Genomic DNA, 18,448 nt, shown 5'->3' on the forward strand with positions numbered 1-18,448 from the left:
TGCATTTTATTTAGAGACAGGGTCTCACCGAGTTACTTAGCACCTTGCTTTTGTTGAGGCTGGCTTTGAACTCATCCTCCTGCCTCAGCTTCCTGAGCCACTGGGATTACAGGCATGTGCCCCCATGCCTGGCTAAAATAAAATTGTTTTTAAAACCTAAATGGTTGATCATTCCAGATCAATGTGCTGTTGCTTGAAAACAAAAGCAAACCTGCCTAGTCAGATCCAGGAACACAGTCACAGGCATTCTTTTAGATGTGACATCAGGTGCAGTGGACTCAGGAAACTGCCTGGCTTCTTGGCTCCATGTTCTTCAGGTTCAGTATTGTTTTGAAGAGCAGACTAAGAAAATGCTCAACTATTTGTGAATTATTGAAGTATGATCTTCCCTAGAGATTTGACTGGACATCTTATGAACCTTTAAAGTAAATAAATGGCAATCTTTATCTTACTTGTTTTTAGAGAAATATGCAAAAGTAGGGAAAAAAAACCACCAGATAATAGGTCAACAATGAAGAAAAGTCAGTAATGAGCCATTTCAGGCGAGGAGTCAAAGGTCAGCCTTGCCAGGTATCCAGATGTTTCCTCTTGCCTCGATTCATCTCTTCAATTTTATCTCTGTTGCACTCTTGCCAGTATCTTCTACCTAAATGCTCTTCCCTCCACTACCAACCAATACTCCCCGTTATGCCTTTAAATGAGTCAGAGGTCAAGGGTGGAGGAGAAAGCCTGTTGACAAAAGTGATCACTACACTCCAAGTAATATCTACTTATCCGTAAGTGTAAAAACACATCCTTATCTGTTTTCAACTCACTGAATGATATTTCCATGCCATCTCCAGAAGGTGTTAGTGTGCCCAAGCCAGTAGCCTGTCTGAAGCCATGGAGAAAAAAAAAAAAAAAAAGGATTTTTCCCCCAGAGGACAGAAGACTATTTATGTTGGAACCAAGCAGATATTTTCCAGGCCCTGGTATTGTCATTTCAGCCAGCGACGAGCGGAAGTTAGCTTCTTCTGATGTGCAAAGGAGGGCAGTGTTCTCACAGTCCTGATGTCATTCTCTGATTGTTATTTTTATTATATTTCTAAATAATAGGATTTTGGCATAAAGATTTATCTCAGGATTTCAGCACAGTCGTGTTCCGAGAGCAAGGGTCACAGTGATGACAGATTCATACTGCCTGTGATTCTGACTAATTTGCTTTGCGTGAAATGAACGCTTGGAAAAAACAAAGCACTCTTCCCAAGATTTTACATCCTCCCTCAAAATATAGCAGGAAATATAGGGAAACGAAAACAATTTATCTTTCATTATGGAATGAAGAGATGGACTTTCTCATTTTAATAATTAAAAAAAGATAAATCCAGTTGTGGTTTTTTTTTTTTCCTTACAGAAAAATGACAAGGCCTTGTTGCACTTTTTTCCCCTCCCTTTTTGCCAATGTAAATTTAGCGGGGAAAAGTGAATGTTTTCATGGCTTTCTCCTTCATCCTACAGGGATGTGTGCTTTAATGCTTTCCCTCTCCACATCAGGGAACCAGAGGGGTCTGTATTTGTCTGCTAGGGCAGGCATAACAGAATATGACAGACTGGGTGGCTTAAACAGCATTTATTTTCTCACAGTTCTGCAGCCTGAGGGTCTAAAACCAAGGCTCCAGCAGGGCTGGTCTCTGGAGAGGTCCCTTCTTCCTGGCTCGTAGATGGCTGTCTTTTGTGACCTCGTATGTCTTTCTTCTGTGCCTACATGCTACTAGTACCTCTTCTCTTCTCATGAGGACACTCATCCTGTTAAATCAGAGGCCTCACCCTTGGCACCTCATTTAACCTGAGTTACCTCCTTCAAGGTCCTCTCTCCTGGTACAGTCTGTAGAATTGGGGGTACATGATTTAGTCCATACCAAGGTCTTTGATGGCAACCCATTTTTGGCAAAAGAGAAAAGATGTGTGTTGGATTCTGATGTTGGTCCGGGGATAGGGGAAGAAAAACATTACTTATGTGTGACTGAGATCAAGTAGTTATTTGAAATATATATATATATATATATATATATATATATATATATATATATATATATATATATATATTATGTTTTATAGAAAGTTAGAAAGTAGAGGAATTAAAGAACTGCTGTTTCCCTTCTTTCAAGACAAGTGACATGGTACTCCAATACTCCAATGTCATCAGTGACAGGAGGACTCTGGAGCCAGGCAGCAAGGCAAAGTTCTTCCAAAACAAGACCACAAGAAGAACAGCTCTGCCTGTTGTTTGATGCATGAGAACTTGGACTGAATCAAATAATCTCCTTTAACTTGGGGAGTTTCTTGTACATGGTGATCAGTCAATCTGTTTTCAGGCATGGGACATTAACTTGATCATTCTTTTTAGGCAGTATTAATCCCCCTTCTGGTTTCCTGCATAAAATCTGAGTTATGTCCAAGTTTTCTTATAAATAAAAGTATGTTGTTTTGTAATTTTTCATCAACTTGCTGGAGTGGAATAGAGAAGGTATTTCTTATTTTAAACACTGTGAGCATACACTATCTTTAGCACTGTAAAAGTCAATTCTTTTGAACCCTCATAATACTCTCCTGAGGCAGGGTATTATACCAATTTGAAAACTAACTCACTGAGAAGTTTATACTTTGCTCAGGTTTCCTCATCTGGAAAAGTCTGGGTGATTACTTAGTCCCACCCAGGGCTGTGATTCTTAGTGGAAGGTTTTTTTTTTTTTTTTTTTTTCCCAAGTAGTTTCTGCAGTCCTTCATCTCCAGAGGTGTTCTGGAACACATCTGGACATTTCTGAGCTTTGCTGAAAGATAAGGTCACCTGGGAAAACCAGTCCCAAAGTTAGAACAGAGAAGAAAAGCCGCCATCCCTGAATGACTCCTTGTTCCAGGCCCTTCACTCCCACATGCCAGTGAGCTCACAGTGTCCCCTGAGGATTACTCATGAGCCCAACTTTATAGACATGACAATTTTGACTTACAGTGAGTGGGTCAGTAATGTGCCTAATTTATAGAACCCATTAGTGTGGGAGCAGGGATGGAAACCCACGTGTACCCAGCTGTAGAGATCATTAGTTATATCACATATTAATTATAGTTGGGTTGAGAGGTGGTGTGCAGAGTTCTGAGGACCAGAAGTTCTTGCTGTGTGGGCATTTGGATTAAATTAAATAGGCTTTGAATGAGCTTCTGCAAGCAAATGGTTATTATCTTTTTCTAATTCCTTAGCCATAGACGTTCCTAAAATAGATGCCATCCAGGGAGCTTGCCCTCCACCCGCTCCTTCTGGGAGAACTATCTACATATAGCTTAAGGTGGAGCAACTTCATGGGCTCCTGTGTCATGGAGGTGAGAAAGTGGCCGCCAGGTTGCTGCTAAGACCCCAGTTATCCCCAAGGCTGGCTGCCAACCTACACATTGTAACTTTCATGCTTCTTCTTTGGAAGGGTCCCTTTTTTTTTCATTTAAACCAGTTTTCTTCTGAATCTGTGTGTTGACTAAAAAGACAGAAAAAGATGTGATTAAGACCTGGGTCACACACTTCACTTGGCTTGCCTAATGCCTACAAAGGAAGTTAATATGATTTTAAAGAAGTTCATTAGGTTTGTTCTTGGAAACTATCATCCATCTGTTATTTTCTTTTAAATAATATGATGTTTTGCATGAACAAATAAGACAAACTCTGCAGGCCTTCCAGTTACTAAAACTATGAAATGAACAGGGCCAGATAACATAAAATTAAATGTTTTTTTTTTTTTTTAAACAAGGGTCTGCAAATCAGAATTGTGTGGCTCTACATATCACTTTTTAAAGCAAGAATGCAGCAGCAACTAGCTCATGTAGACCATAAGCTCTTTAAGGGCAGGGACCACCTCTTTAATTTTTTTTGCTTCCCCCTAATGCTCAGTGCTTAGCACTGGGCAGGTGTTGGGTAAGTGTTTGTTGGCTGTCAAGCCAAGTGTTAATACGCAGAAGCTTTATTTGTCTGCATGAATCTGTGCTGGGGGCCATGCCTGCCAAAGTAGGCCAGTGAATTAAAGATTCTATAATTAGAGCTACGGTGTTACAGCAGGCACTCTGTGTCCCTACTTGTCAGTGTGTCCCCACGATGGCGTAGTGACAGTTGCCAGTCTCTCTGGGGCCTGTGCTCAGTTGATGAGAACGTCACTTTCACTTTATTTTTATTCTTGGCAGAGGAAAAACTCATCATTCAAGCCAATCACAAAGGGCTGTCATTTTCCAGCTCAAGAAAGATTTCCCCCAGCCACCCCACCTAAATTTATGAGTAATGGGTTGGAGGCTTAAATTAGAAAAAAATTTAAAAAGTCTGTAAAGAAAAGCAAATGCAGCATGAGCAGGCTGAAAAGGGAAACACATGTACAGCATCCTCTCATTTGTTGAGAATTTATTATGCATCAGGAATTTTGCATGTAATGTTATTAATCCCAATTTATCATCACAAAATCCCATGGTGAAACTATTATCTCCCCATTCTACAGATGAGGGAATAAGTTCAAAGAGAGAAAATAGCTTGCTTAATGTCATGAAAATGGTGTTAAGTAAAATTTATTGGGGTCCATTGATTTGGATTGAGCTCCTATATTGGGCCCCTACAGAACAAACTGAAATGGAGTCACTCATGTTAATGATCCATGCAGTCAAATTGAAACTGAGCTGTTTGACCTTTTAGAAAGTCAGGAGAGAGAGAGAGAGAGAGAGAGAGAGAGAGAGAGAGAGAGAGAGAGAGAGAGAGAGAGAGAGAGAGAGAGAGCCAGATCCTGAACAAGGCCAGCTTTAGCCAGCACGATATGGGAAGTCTGCTTAACCCTTACAAGGAAAGGAACTTTGAAATGACCAATTTGCTATTCTTTCCTTGTTTTTGCTTTCTTCAACCTCTTCATGTCTGTAAGTACTCACTACTGTTGTTACAGAGTAGAGCTGGCTGCCCGATTAGCAAATAGTTACTTGCTCAAAAAACTGTTAAATGTATTTTGTACCAAGTTTTTCTTTCATCAATGGTGTCTGGCAAAACACCTTCCTCCCTTCTTTGGGAAGCCTGCTCTCCCTCTCCTCCTCTCCCTACCCTTACTTTCTATGTAGCAAGGGAGGAGGCATTGGGGTATGTTTGCAGTTACTCTCCTTCTTTCTTGCTGTCTGTGGTTTTTGCTGAACAGACAAATCTGCCATTTTTCTGGAAAATACATATGGTTGTTCTGTTTGTGAGCGCTTTCCTGTAGGTCTCTAGCAGCAGCTATATATATTTCATAATTTTTTCAAATACTTTTCTCTTCCAGTTCTATTTCTTTAGGAGAGAGAGAGAGAGAGAGAGAGAGAGAGAGAGAGAGAGAGAGAGAGAGAGAGGGAGGATTGAGGAGAATAACAATCACAGGAATCCATCATGTCACAACTGATTTAATTGTGTTTTACTTGATCCTCACAATGAAATACTGAAGGCATAAAGAAAATTGTGGCTAATTGTCAATGATCCATGAGGAAGAGGAGCCCAGTGTTTTAAAGGACATGCATGCGGTCACTCAAATGGTGAGTAAAATTTTAAAGCCAGATAGTTGACTCTCCATGTGAAAACACAGTGGAGTGTGAGTTACTTGTTCAGCTTCCAGAGCTTTCCAGGGCATTTGGGGCCAATGGCAACTAACTTCATCCCACTTCCCCTTCATTCCCAACTCTAGACCTTGTTGTGGGGTCCTGAGCCAAGCAGCTGCAAGAGATGGCAGGTGGCTTACAGCAGTTAAGGTCACAGACTCCATGCGAGTCCCAACAACTGGGAGAGGTCCCTATGATCAGGAAAAGAACAATGATAACAGACAAAAGGACACATCCAAATATCCAAGGACACATCCAAACCTGAAGATCAGAGAGAGCAACCTGAGTCAAGCAGAGCAGCCTAGGACATATTTGTTGACTTGAAGAACAATGAGACCACTTAAGGAAATTCAAAGATACGTCAAAAAAAGACTTGCCAACTAAAAACTGATACCAGGGATGTAGTTCAGTGGTAGAGAGCTTGCCTGGCATGTGTGAAGCCCTGGGATCAAACCCAGCCCAACCAAGAAGCAATCAATCAATTAATTAAAACAAAACAAAACAAACCTTCCGCTGTAATTTAAAAGAGTCAAATTAATAATTTGGAAGACCAAGTTGGGGGCTGGATATCTTACAGCAATAAAGAAAACAAAGTCAACCAAATAAGGGGAAGAAAATAATAGGGAAAAGTTAAGGAAATTGTAGAATAAATCCCCACATATGACTGTTAAGTTTATAGAATATGAAAAGGGCTGGATGCCATGGCTCACACCTGTAATTCTAGCAGCTCAGGAGGCTGAGGCAGGAGGATGGCATGTTCAAAGCCAGCAACTTGGCAAGCCCCTAAGCAACTCAGTGAGACAGCATCTCTAAATAAGATATAAAAAAGGACTGGGGATGTGGCTCAGAGGTTAAGCCTCAGGGTTCAATCCTGGGTGTGGGGGGAGAAGGATAAAATGAGAGAGATGGAGGAGCAATAATAAAGAATAAGAGAACAGGGCTGGGGATGTGGCTCAAGCGGTAGCACGCTCGCCTGACATGTGTGCATCCCGGGTTCGATCCTCAGCACCACATACAAACAAAGATGTTGTGTCTGCCGAAAACTAAAAACAAATAAATAAATAAATAAATTCTCTCTCTCTCTCTTTAAAAAAAAAAAAAATTAAGAGAACATTTCCCTGAATCAAGACTGCAAAAGAAAAAGGGAACAGCTCCTCTAGCTCACTGATCCAGATCTGATCAGCAGTGATGAAGACGTTATTAATTTTACTTTTTTCTATGAATAGAACACTGTGTATATGTAAGATTATATTCTTAAGCCATCAACTTAAGAAAGGTATTTGAAGACATATTTGTATAATTCATATGTTTGTTGTGTACATACTTAAATATGTACATATGTTCCTAACCTCCAGTATGTGCATCTCTTCATACCTCACACTAAGTTTTCAAAGGCAAAGTCTGTATGTTCGTGTCTTTCGTATGTCTCTTTGGTGGATTATATGCTGAATCTACAAGAAAAGGTTGGTGACTAATTTACTTTTATCTTTCTGTTCCATTTCTTTTTCTTTGCACTCTGGCCAGAACTGCTGCCCTTGGTAAAGACTTGTTGAATACTGTTGCTTAAGGAGGGAAAGAAACAAGGAGAGATGAGTGCTGTGGGTATCTAAAGTCCTAACTACTTAAGAGACTGAGGCAGGAGGATCCCTTGAGCCATGAGTTAAAGACCAGTATGGGCAACAAAGCAAAAGAAACCAGGTGGTTAGCATTTTTTTCATAAAATTCCAACTGCCCTCAGATACAGTTATAAAGAGTCAGGTGGTTCCCTGACTGCCTGTCCCTCAGGATCAGATATCTCCTTTCTCCATCTTGTTCTCAGCTACCTGTCAATGGAGTCCCCTGCCCAAATAGGTATAATCATGACTTTAACATTCAAAACCTCCCAAGGCTGTGCTCCTTCCTTTGGAAACAACCTAAAGGAATAACTTCTGAAGAGGCAAAATTTCAGATATTGCAAGTCATGGAAGAAAGTATTTGGGGTAAAGAAAGCCTTCCCCCAGTTCCTCAAATGACAGGAACTGTCCCCTAGAAGAATCATTAACTCATTCCGTCTCAAGTTTTAAATATTTCAATGAAATTAACTCAGGTAGATAAAAATAGATTGCAAATAATAATCTAGAGCTTACATATCTTTCATATATTTTTTCATAAATCATTCACCTACTACTTTTTCCAAAAGAGTAGAACTCTAAAAACATGATATTTATTTTATAAGTTACCCCAAGTGGTTTGTTTATTGTTTAGTTTTTTATAGGTGCCTGGGACGATGGGACTTAACAGGATAAATGAGGAATACTAGCAAGTGGGAAGGGCAGTCATTCATCCCAATTGACAAAGAAGCTGAGCCAAGGGGCTGTCATTCCAAGGTGGCATCCAGGTGGCCACCTTGTTTGTGTACAGCCTCCTTTCTCACACCGCTCTGGACCGCTCAGCTCTGGAGGGCATCCCACGTCTAACATACTTGGGCTGCCTTTAAAGTCCCAAGAAAGGCTGACCGAAGAGCACACAGCTCAGATTGAGGAATGCTGGGGGAAGCTGAGTAGAAAGAGAGAAGTAAGCAAACAGTTGAGAGAGCTTCCCATTAGTATTAATTTAGGCATCAAAGAGAAACCTGAAAATACAATGAAAGCAGTAGTCAAAGATCATGGTTGTAAGAACAGAAGATAATAAGGCAGAATTAAAGAGCTGTTATAAAACACACAGGGCCAGCCCAGCACCTCCCCAGAGCCGGGCATGGCAGCTCCTAATGAACAAGGAGGGGGAGAGCGAAGGCAGGAAGGATCAGGTACTGAGGGCCCTGCAGACCAGGCCTGAAACAGAGAGGAGCTCCAGAGAGATGGGTTTATCCTGATTACATTTATTCCACATGGACATGGGAAGTCAGGAGTGGTTTATAGGTAAAAGCCGGCTGGTTAGGGTGAGGCTACCACCTCTGTTCCTCCCTGATGATTTAGTGTGCAATCAAAGAGGATGCTCCATGAACATTTGCAGAACACCAATTATTTGCACGAAGCTTGATCTACATTTAGTTGAGCCTTGGCTGATGGTAATTTCTCTGTTTCCTTATTCTCGAGATAGAGTCTGAAATGGAAAAGAGAGGGCCAGTTATCTTTTAATAATCTGGGGAAAATGCCAAAGGAAATAAACAAGAAGTCCCTGGAGGTGAAAGTATAACATTCAGATCCAGGGATTTGGTTTACTAGTCAGGAGGTATAGATCCTTCTTTTCTCTTCCTCCTTCCTCCCTCCCCCAGTTTCTTTTAGATCTTTAGAAAATATTAAATTTTTGAACACTTTTTAATTTTGAAAATACAAAATAATATGCACATATATGTAAATATACATGTGTACACACACACACCCCACACACACACATACACAGAAAGAGGGAGGGAGAGAAACATAGACAATCTCTTAGGTATCCCATTATGGTTTTAATGTGAAATTCTCTAACAACAAATAATCAAATAATGCTAGATATTTTTTAATATACTTATCTGCCATTTGATTATCCTCTTCAATGAAATACCTGTTTATTTGTTTTGTTAACTTTTAATTGCATTATTTGCTGATGGTTGAGTTTTCCAGTTTTTGTATATTTTGTAAACAAATATGTGTGTTGCAAATACTTTTTCAGTCTATGGATTACTCCTTTATAAATGATTTGTTGATTAAAAAAATTTTTTAAAAGAGCAATAAATAAATAAATAAAATTTGAAGATGAAGCCAGACTTGGGAGGGCTTATTTAGGCCTTTGTTAGTTCTCTCCTAGACCAATGCTTTTCAAATTTTGATGTGCATTCATCACATGGGAGATCTTGCTAAATTGAGGTTCTGGTGCATTAGGTCTGGGGTGGGGTCTAGATTCTGCATTTCTAACAAGCTGTCAGATACTGCCAGTGTTTCTTGGTTCATAGTTCTTGTTTCCTCTTGAATTATCCAGAGGTTTTAAAAAGAATGATTTCTGGCTCTCACCCGCAAAGATTCTGATTTTACTGGTCTGGGTGTGACCTAGGGTTTGAGACTTTTAAAGGCTTCTCAGGTAATGTGCATATGCCAATCAAGGTGGAAAAGAGCTGGTATAGAAGATGGGGGTGGTGTGGACACACATGGGCTGTTTGACCCTGGGGTGAATCCGGATCTGCCTTTGATTGGCTAGGTAACCTTGGATGTGTACCACCTGAGACTCCCAGGGTGAGAACAGGGGATAATAATATCTCCCTCTTAGGACTGGAAGGTTTAATTAAATTATGTTCAGTTCCTAGGACAGTGCTAGATATATACAATCAAGATGATTACAGTTCTCCCTTGGTATTCATGGGAGATTGATTCCACAGGGCCCTGCAAATATCAAAGCTTGAGGCATCTCAAGTTCCTTATATAAAATGGAATAACCCTTATATATAATCTATACACATTCTCCCTCTACCTTAGGTCATCTCTGGATTACTTATGTTATTTAATACATTGCAAATGCAATGCAAATAGTTGTTACACTGTATTATTTAAGGGAAAGTGACCAGAAAAAAATCTGTAATGACTGAATAGTCATATCCAGTTTGTGTGTGTGTGTGTGTGTGTGTGTGTGTATGTGTGTGAATTTTTTGACACACAGTTGGTTCAATCTCTGTATGCAAAACCCTTGGCTATGGAGGGCTGATTGCATTTGGTTCTTTCCCTCAGGTTCCTTTGTAGTTTAGCAACACCTAGAGCAAGAATAAAACTCATGTTTTATAGTTGGTTTGGTCAGTAAATGAATTTTAATTGACTTGGATAGTATTTAGAAAAAAATTCAAAGCAGTCATCTTGGCTTCCTTGGAAGATTATAAAGATAGGCAATAATAGGTACCATTCAACATGCTTGTAGCTGAGTACAGCCTCTGTTCAATGGGCAGCTGCCACTGTCTTCTTCATACTGCGACTGTGTGTGTGTGCACCTGTGTTGGCCTTCCAACTTGACCCATGTGCTTCACCTCCCTGGGTCTCAGTAACATTTGAGTTTGCCACTTCTACTCTTAGAACTCATGTTCCAATTCCTCTTTTTCCAGAATCTGGACACAAAACTGCCCTTTCTTCTTATGACTTCTTTTTCTTTGGGCATCTGATGCTCTTGGCATACTCTTGTGAGTAAAATCACCTTCCTTCTCTATGTGTTAATTATTGCATTTATTCATTTAATGGGGAAAAATGGGTGGTATGGACTGTTTATGCACTCGCCCCCGAAAATGAATATGATGAAGCCCAAACTTCCAGTACCTCTGAATGTGACTGTATTTGAATCTAGAGTCTTTAAAGAGGTAATTAAGGTTAAATGAGGCCATTAGGGTGGAGCTAGCCTAATCTGAGTGTGTCCTTAGAAGAAGAGGAAATTGGGGCACACAGGACACAAGGATGTTCTTGTCTAGAGGAAGGGCCACATGAAGACCCAGAAAGAAGATAGACATCTAATCCTGGGGCAGGGAAGAAGGCTCAGAAAAAACTAGCCCTACTAACAATTTGGTCTTGCACTTTCAGCTTTGGAACTGAGAGAAAATCCATTTCTGCTGTTAAAGCCATGCCGTTTGTGGTTCCTCGTTATGGCAGCTCTAGGACACTAACACAGTAAGAAAAAAATAAAACCATTTTTGTTTTTGATAGAATCAGCTCTTTGAAAGGAGTATCTAGTTAATGACACGGAATAGTCCAGCAGCTTTCCACAGCTTCTATCTTTTGGTTTGTTGTAGAAAAGCTTTAACCTGAGAGATTATTCCCACCTGAAATGATTCTTTGTCTTTCACTTTCATGATTTAACTGCTACTTTATATAGTTTTTCTGAAACTGTAGTAGGTGTTTCCAGGCCAAGAAAGATGGACATCTCTCTAGATGACAATGAACCTTTAAATTAAAGAAAAAAAATGTTTTTTTTTAAAATAAAAGACATACATGCACATAGTTTAAAGTCAAATCGTTATGCAAGGCTGATTATAAAAACCACTAATGCTGCCGGGAGTGGTGGAGCATGCCTGTAATTCCAGGGGCTCGGGAGGCTGAGGCAGGAGGATCATGAGTTCAAAACCAACCTCAGCAACTTAGTAAGGCAATTAGCAACTTATTGAGACCCTGTCTCTAAACAAAATATAAAAAAGGGTTGGAGATGCAGCTCAGTGGTTCAGTAACCCTGGATTCAATCCTCAGTATTAATAAACCAAAAAAAAAAAAAAAGATAAAAAACAAAAAAAGTCCACTATTGCTTTACACTTCTGCCTCCACTGGCATTAAATACTCCTGGCTCCTCTGCCTTTTCGTCTTATTTTCAGGTACTCAGAATTCCTCAGTTTTAGAAATCATTCTTAAGTGGAAGAGAAACATTTTTTTTCTTCACTATCCTCCTCCACTCTACACAGATTCCTTCTTGTCCACCCACCTGCATCCTCCCAGTATATTTAAATTATACTTTCAGTTAGACTCCTATCCAGCATTGACATTATTCAGACTATATGAGTGTGCTCTTCACATGTGAGCCATGTAAATACATTATGATTATGCCTTTTTTCTTGTACAATGGTTTGTTTTCCTGAGTTGATGATTATCTCATGTTTTGCTTTGCTTGGTTTTCTATGTACTCATCAGAATTCATCCTTTGATCCCATCCCCAGTTGTCTCCCTATTAATAAGAGCACTCCTACCTGCTCCACCCCCGCACCCCTCCATCACGTTCCCTGTATTATTTCTCCACAGCAAACTTTCTATTATCTCTTCCCACAACTATGCTGGATTTTCCATGGGGAGTATGGTCAAGGAAGGAGGGAAGAGATGCATCCATCCAGTTTCCTGCTGAGTTGCTACAAGCCTTTCCTGCCTGACCTGCCCTTAGAAAGAACCGCCTGCTAAGGCATATATTGATGGCCAGGAGAACTAGGGGCTGTGGGGAAGGCTGAAAAGATATGCAGATTTGTAGGGGAAAATCCAAAGGAGTGAAGGTTAAGTGCAGGAATTGCTAAATTTAAGTGGAAATTCTTTGGAAAGAGTTTGAAAGGCAATTTATCTTTAGACTCAAGATTTAAGTTTGAAAGGTTTATGGTTATAGAGAACAGGATCATTCGAATATCTTCTTTTACAAAATGAACAGGAATAGTCCCACTCCAAAAACTCTTCACTTAATTTTAGATTTAGTAACAAGGAAGATATCTGGATGGAACTGCGCAGAAGTGTTACTGAAGAATTTTAGGAGCTGAGCATGCTTTTCTGCAAATAAGCAGCAGGCTCAGTTTTGCAAAGTATTCTTTAATGAATGTCACCAAAGATTGAGCGTCCATTCATTTCTCTCTGAGTTGGGTAACTCATAAAACCCACAAAAACTTTACCCGGTGTTTTTTTTTTTTTGGTAGGGGGGGGGGAATGAGGTCATAGGGGACTTGGCCTAAAAAGGAGGAAGAAGATTTAGAACACGGCAAGCTTCTTAGGACATTTGGTTTAGTTTTAACCAAAGGTAAAAAGGCCAGGCCATAAAGAGTGGCAGCTGATGGGATTACATTGTCCTAAAGAATCATCAAAAACGGGCAACTCAGAATCCACTTTTTCCTGTCTGCCTCCTGGGTCCAAGTCTCACTAGCTTTCATTTTGGACTTCTCTCGCTCCCTCCCTCCATTCCTCTCTACCCCTCTCACCCTCTCTCCCTGTTTCTCAGCTGCCATGAGGTGAGTAGCTTTTTCCATCATACAATTCTCCCATGATGCTTCACCACAGGTTCAAAAAGCAATGTGGCCAGCTGATAATGGACAGAAGCCTCTGAAACCTAGGAGGGAATGGAGATAGAGAAGATTTGAGAAGAGAGAGGAAGGGAAGAGGAGACCCACTCTTAATAGAGGTTTGCTGTGTCTATTACACACCCTGTGGGAGCGTGGGGAGGGGTCTGGTCTGGAGACCTACGTTGGTCCCATTGGTCTATGGGAGATGTTTACAGAGAAGGGTCTGGGTGGCTGCATGGTAGTGGAGGTGCACAGAAGACTCGAATTTCTGAGTCAAGAAAAGGCCAACATGCTCCTAAATGTTGTCAAATTGTCTTTGAAAAAGTTTCACCAAACTAAACTCACCGATACCCCAAGAGAATGCTGGACTTGCATAACCTGGGGTGAAAAATGAGTTATTGTTTCTTTCTTAAATTCTTATTTATTTATTGTGAATGAAATTGAGCACATTTCTAATTTTTATTGGCCCTTTTCTTCTTCTTTTTCTTATAGGCTCCCTGTTGTCCTTTGCCGATCAGTAAAATTAATTTATAAGATTACTGATTTATAAGATTTGCTGACATAGAAATTCATGAACTTAGAGAGGCATTCTTAGAATATTTGTATATAAGGATATTAATTCTTTGTCATATGACTTGCAATTTTAAATTTTTTCTCTTGAGTTTTTTTTTTTTTTTTTTGTACCAAGGATTGAACACAGGGCACTTAAACACTAAGCCACATCCCCAGTCCTTTTTATATCTTTTATTTAGAAACAAGGTCTTGCTAAGTTGCTTAGGACATTGCCAAGTTGCCATGGCTGGCTTTGAACTTGTGACTTTCCTGCCTCAGCCTCCTGTGCTGGGATTGCAGGCACGCACCACGGCGCCTGGCTTTTCTCTTGATTTTAAAAATGCTTTTTGTCGTTCAGAAGATTAAGATTTTTATGTAATCAAGTTAATCATATGTATTCTTTTACAGCTTCTGAGTTTTCTTTTACACTTGAGAGATCTTATAATCTAATGATATGATTCTCTGAGGTTTTCTTTAATTCTTTTAGAGTTTCCAGTGTGTCTTTGTTTTCTCTCATTTTCATGGCACAGCTGCTCAGGAATGAACCCACAGAAACTTCTTTCCTGGCTCATTTGGTCCCATTGTACTGCTGGCTGCTGGTGAACCAGGAGGAGGTTCAATTGCTCTTCAAATCCAAGTCACAACAGGTGCTTAGCTTTGTTGAATGATCTCTGCTGACTTGTGTTTTAACTCAACGGGGATCCACTCTTCCTAAGTTGCCACATACTTTCCCAACTTTATCACACGCATAGCGCCAAGCTTTTCTCCCCTAGAAAGACAGGCTGTTGACAAGGATGGGGTGACCTGGTCAGCTCCAGCCAGAGCTGGACACAGCTTTATGGAGGCAACACCTTGCAGGGCTGCAGAGGCAGTTTCTCATTACCACTTGGCGACAGAAGAATTAAAACCAAACCAAAACAAAACAAAACCCCGATGATTTCTACTTAGGAGCAGCCTTTGAGGGAGGATTTATTCCTTTAAATAAACCATATTGGAGGTAAAATGCATTTTATCCTGCTAGTTGGGAACTAGACTGGAGGTAGTGGTGGGGAGTCCCACTGTGGTTTCCAGTCCTTTTCTTGTCACTTTCTGCCATCTACCGGCCATAGTATGAAATACTCTGCAATTACTTCAGGAGATGCCAGGGAGGAAGTTGAAAGCTTTTCAATTTGAAGTGTGATTTCCCAGATAAGCTGGGTCACAATGCACCAGTATCCATCATTTGTTTCCCTGAAAACAGCTCTAGGGAGACTGAATTTCTGAGAAATCGTTTTATTATTTTTGTTCCTTTGAGAGGCAGTGTTTGAACTCTGCTCACATGCGCTTATTTTTTATTTTATTTGTAAAAAACAGATTGGTGCATTATAATCATACATATTAGAGGGATCTGTGGTTTCATAGTCAACGTGCACCTGGAGTAATTTTGGCCACCTGTGTTTAAATCTTGACTCTACGAGATTTATTGTCTGTCTGATCTTGGGCAAGAAATGCAACCTCTTGCTGCCCCAGTTGCCTCATTTTTGACTTGGGAATGATACTAGATCTTGCCTCTCAGTTTTGACTCCTGAGTTTACCTATGTAAAGACTTTAGTACCGGGCACCTCTTAAGCACTCAGTAAGTATTATCTGTTACTTGCTTGAAATCTACTTAAGTATTTGAATCTTCTACCACTAGATTTGCATGGAACAGAAAGCATTTCCTAAATTAGTTGTTTGTAATCTTTGCCTGCTGTGTCTGTAGCAGTGTTGCTTCTAGACTGCCTCCATTTAAAGTTTGGAGACTCAATTCGAAAGCAGCAACTTTCCTTATCACCTCTTGCTGGAATAATTCATATTATTAATATTAATAATAATAATTATTATTAATAATTCTCTTGGACTGACGATTTCCATCATGGAATCTAGATCTGCCTTACCTTGAACATTTCTTGGGTTCCTAAGAAACAGAACCGCTCTGGTACATCATCTTGTATGTTATTTAGCAACTACTCAATAAATGTTTATTGAAAGGATGAATGAATAATCTCATTTGATTCCCCCAGGAATTCTGAATCAGATAGAGGAAATACGAATTGTGTCCATCCTATAGATGAAGAATGGAGAGAATTGCCTCACATGCAATGGAATGGCACAAGGATTCAAGGCTGGGGACTTTGTGACATGCCAAAAATGTACATGAAGAAGGACAAAGGGAAGGAAAGGGAATAAGGCTCTCCTTTAGACTGTATGCAAGGAGTTACGTGCTGGATACTAATTTTTGTGAGACTAAGAGGAGGGTTTATATCTGAAGCTGGTCTTCCATGCCTCATCCACCTCCTGTGGAACTGTATTTTCATAGCCTGATGCCAGGTTCCTTACCTCTGCCATCCCATCACTGATGGTCAGTCTCATTTGTGCTGAAATGACCTGAGCTTTGGGTCTAGATGTCAAAATATTTATTCCCCAATTTCACTTGCAATTCTTGAGAGGTAACAGAAACCCATCAGAACATCACTGCTACCTTTTATGGGATACAAAGATCCTAGTCTGTTGAGACCCAGGGACCATGTGGGTTATCACTAATTTGTTGTTCCCTGTGATCCTTTTTACACCTTACTTCTGCAGACCACAGCCAAAGGAGTCTTTCTTAATGATATTCAACATTTATTCATCAAATTCTTATTCATCACCTACTATTGTGCCAACAAGGGCACCAAGTGACCAAGTATCAAGGAAAGGTGACCCCTTCCCATACCCTCAGCTACCAGCTGGGTATTACCTAATGAGAAGGCCCATTGAGAATAAAAATGGTGCATCTTTACAATCTAAGTTCCCAGAAACACCAGGACCTGGGTTTGAATCTTCTACCACTAGATTTGCACCTGTGGGCAAGTTTTCCTCATCTGAAAAATAGGAATATATTCCTTTCAGAGCTATAGTAAGGATTCAAAATGTGCAAAAAGAATGGATTGTGAAGAATGTGTTTCCTTCTCTCAAGGGACTTGGAGTCTAGTTGGAGCACTAAAACCACCACCACCACCACCACCACCACCATCATCATCATCATAATAGGATCTATAACAAATGCCTTTGAAAGTCAGATAGGAGTTGAAAACAAGGAGGGAGGCATCCCACCACATTGTTACATCTGCTCAGTTTTGTTCAACATGCATTTATTAAGCTACCATGGACTACCATGGACCAGTCCAATTCACAACTTCCAGAGTCAGGAAGACTTGGGTTGGAATCCCATCTCTACCACTTACCAGAGGTGTGACTTCAGGCAGTTACTTAATAGCCCTCTGAGTTTGTTGCTGAGTTTCCTCAGAATAAGGATGTTAACAGTACCTGCCTTATAGGTTGTTGTGAAGAATAAATAAATTAATGTATATACCGAGAATAAATAAATTAATGTAATGCGGTCCTTGGCACACTGTAAGTGCTCAACAAATTATAGTTGCTACCATAGTCATGACCACCACCATTGCTGGTGTGTGTGTTTAACCTAAGGATTTAAAAAATGAATAAAATATGTTTCCTGCCCTCAAACCCCTCACAGTTTAATAGATTCTGGAATTTAGTAACAGCCTTTCATAAGTGATCCAGGTGGAACATGGCCTACCATTCTAGAAAAGGAAAAGATTTTCCTTTGGAAATTTGCAATATTGTGACCTAGAGGAGGAGGGTCCTGGCTTTTACTTACCACACCCACTTTGTTTTTCTAGAGCTCCCTATGAAACTGGGATAGTGATTAGAGTCTTCACTAGATCTATTGGTTTTTGCCAGGCTGAAACTTAGCCTTTTTAGGAGGCCCAGATTTTGTGCCTTTTATTATACATTTATGCCAAGCTGTGGCTTATATTGTTCAGGGTGTTCCAAAGTTCCAAAAAATAAAATAGGCTTGAGTGCTATCATACAGCACAGGAGTCATCTAATTAGGAAAGTAGCATTTTTAGCATTAATGGCACAGAAGTTACAAAGTGTATTTTAGAAGAAGAAGAAGGGGAAGGGGAAGGGGAAGGGGAAGAGGAAGAGGAAGAAGAAGAAGAAGAAGAGGGAGGGAGAGGAGGAAGAAGGAAGGGGGAGGGGGAGGGGAGGGGAAAAGAGGAGGAGCAGAAGGAGGAGAAGAAAGAAATTCCCATTATCTAAACTCAGAAAAGGGCCTTTGCTGGTTTATAGCAGGGAGGAGATGGGGAACCAAGAGTGTTTATTAATCTTCTTTAATCTAAGAATTTGCAATGTTTAAGAGTAACTGTTCAGAGGTAAGGGCCACAAAGCAGATGACTTTAAAGTTTCTTTTCCATTGTGGTGTTTAGTTCAGTCAGTGAAAGGATGAGCAGAACAGTTCAATGGTAACCCCATCAATTACAGGCGACACTGAATTCTCCTAAAAAGTTTTTCAAGCTGTCCCCAAACTATCTATAACAAGTTCGAATTCACTAAGGGGAAGGACATCTGTGTATTTTTAGATGGGAAAGTGCTGTCTCCTTGTCATTTTGTAGAAAATGCTTTTCTCCCTGCTTCCCTTCATTGGCCTTCTGGTATCTCAGTGGGGAAAGGAGCTACCTGGTAAATAAAGAT

At 40.2% G+C, this 18,448-nt stretch overlaps 1 long non-coding RNA gene across 3 annotated transcripts; it reads left to right on the plus strand.

Annotated features, from left to right (window-relative positions):
* The first annotated feature begins 4,782 nt into the window (after positions 1 to 4,782).
* Positions 4,783 to 17,749, plus strand: LOC113175603 (uncharacterized). Of its 3 annotated transcripts, none has more exons than XR_013344316.1 (7): positions 4,783 to 4,911; positions 5,301 to 5,547; positions 10,658 to 10,732; positions 11,124 to 11,210; positions 13,335 to 13,455; positions 14,419 to 14,535; positions 15,931 to 17,749. It is a non-coding gene; the product is annotated as an uncharacterized LOC113175603 (long non-coding RNA). The 3 variants fall into 3 exon arrangements; XR_013344317.1 differs by having other exon boundaries at positions 5,460 to 5,547; XR_003299995.2 differs by lacking the exons at positions 10,658 to 10,732; positions 11,124 to 11,210.
* Positions 17,750 to 18,448: the final 699 nt, after the last annotated feature.

This window comes from Urocitellus parryii, chromosome 9, assembly GCF_045843805.1.
Source record: "Urocitellus parryii isolate mUroPar1 chromosome 9, mUroPar1.hap1, whole genome shotgun sequence".
Taxonomy (NCBI): Eukaryota; Metazoa; Chordata; class Mammalia; order Rodentia; family Sciuridae; genus Urocitellus; species Urocitellus parryii.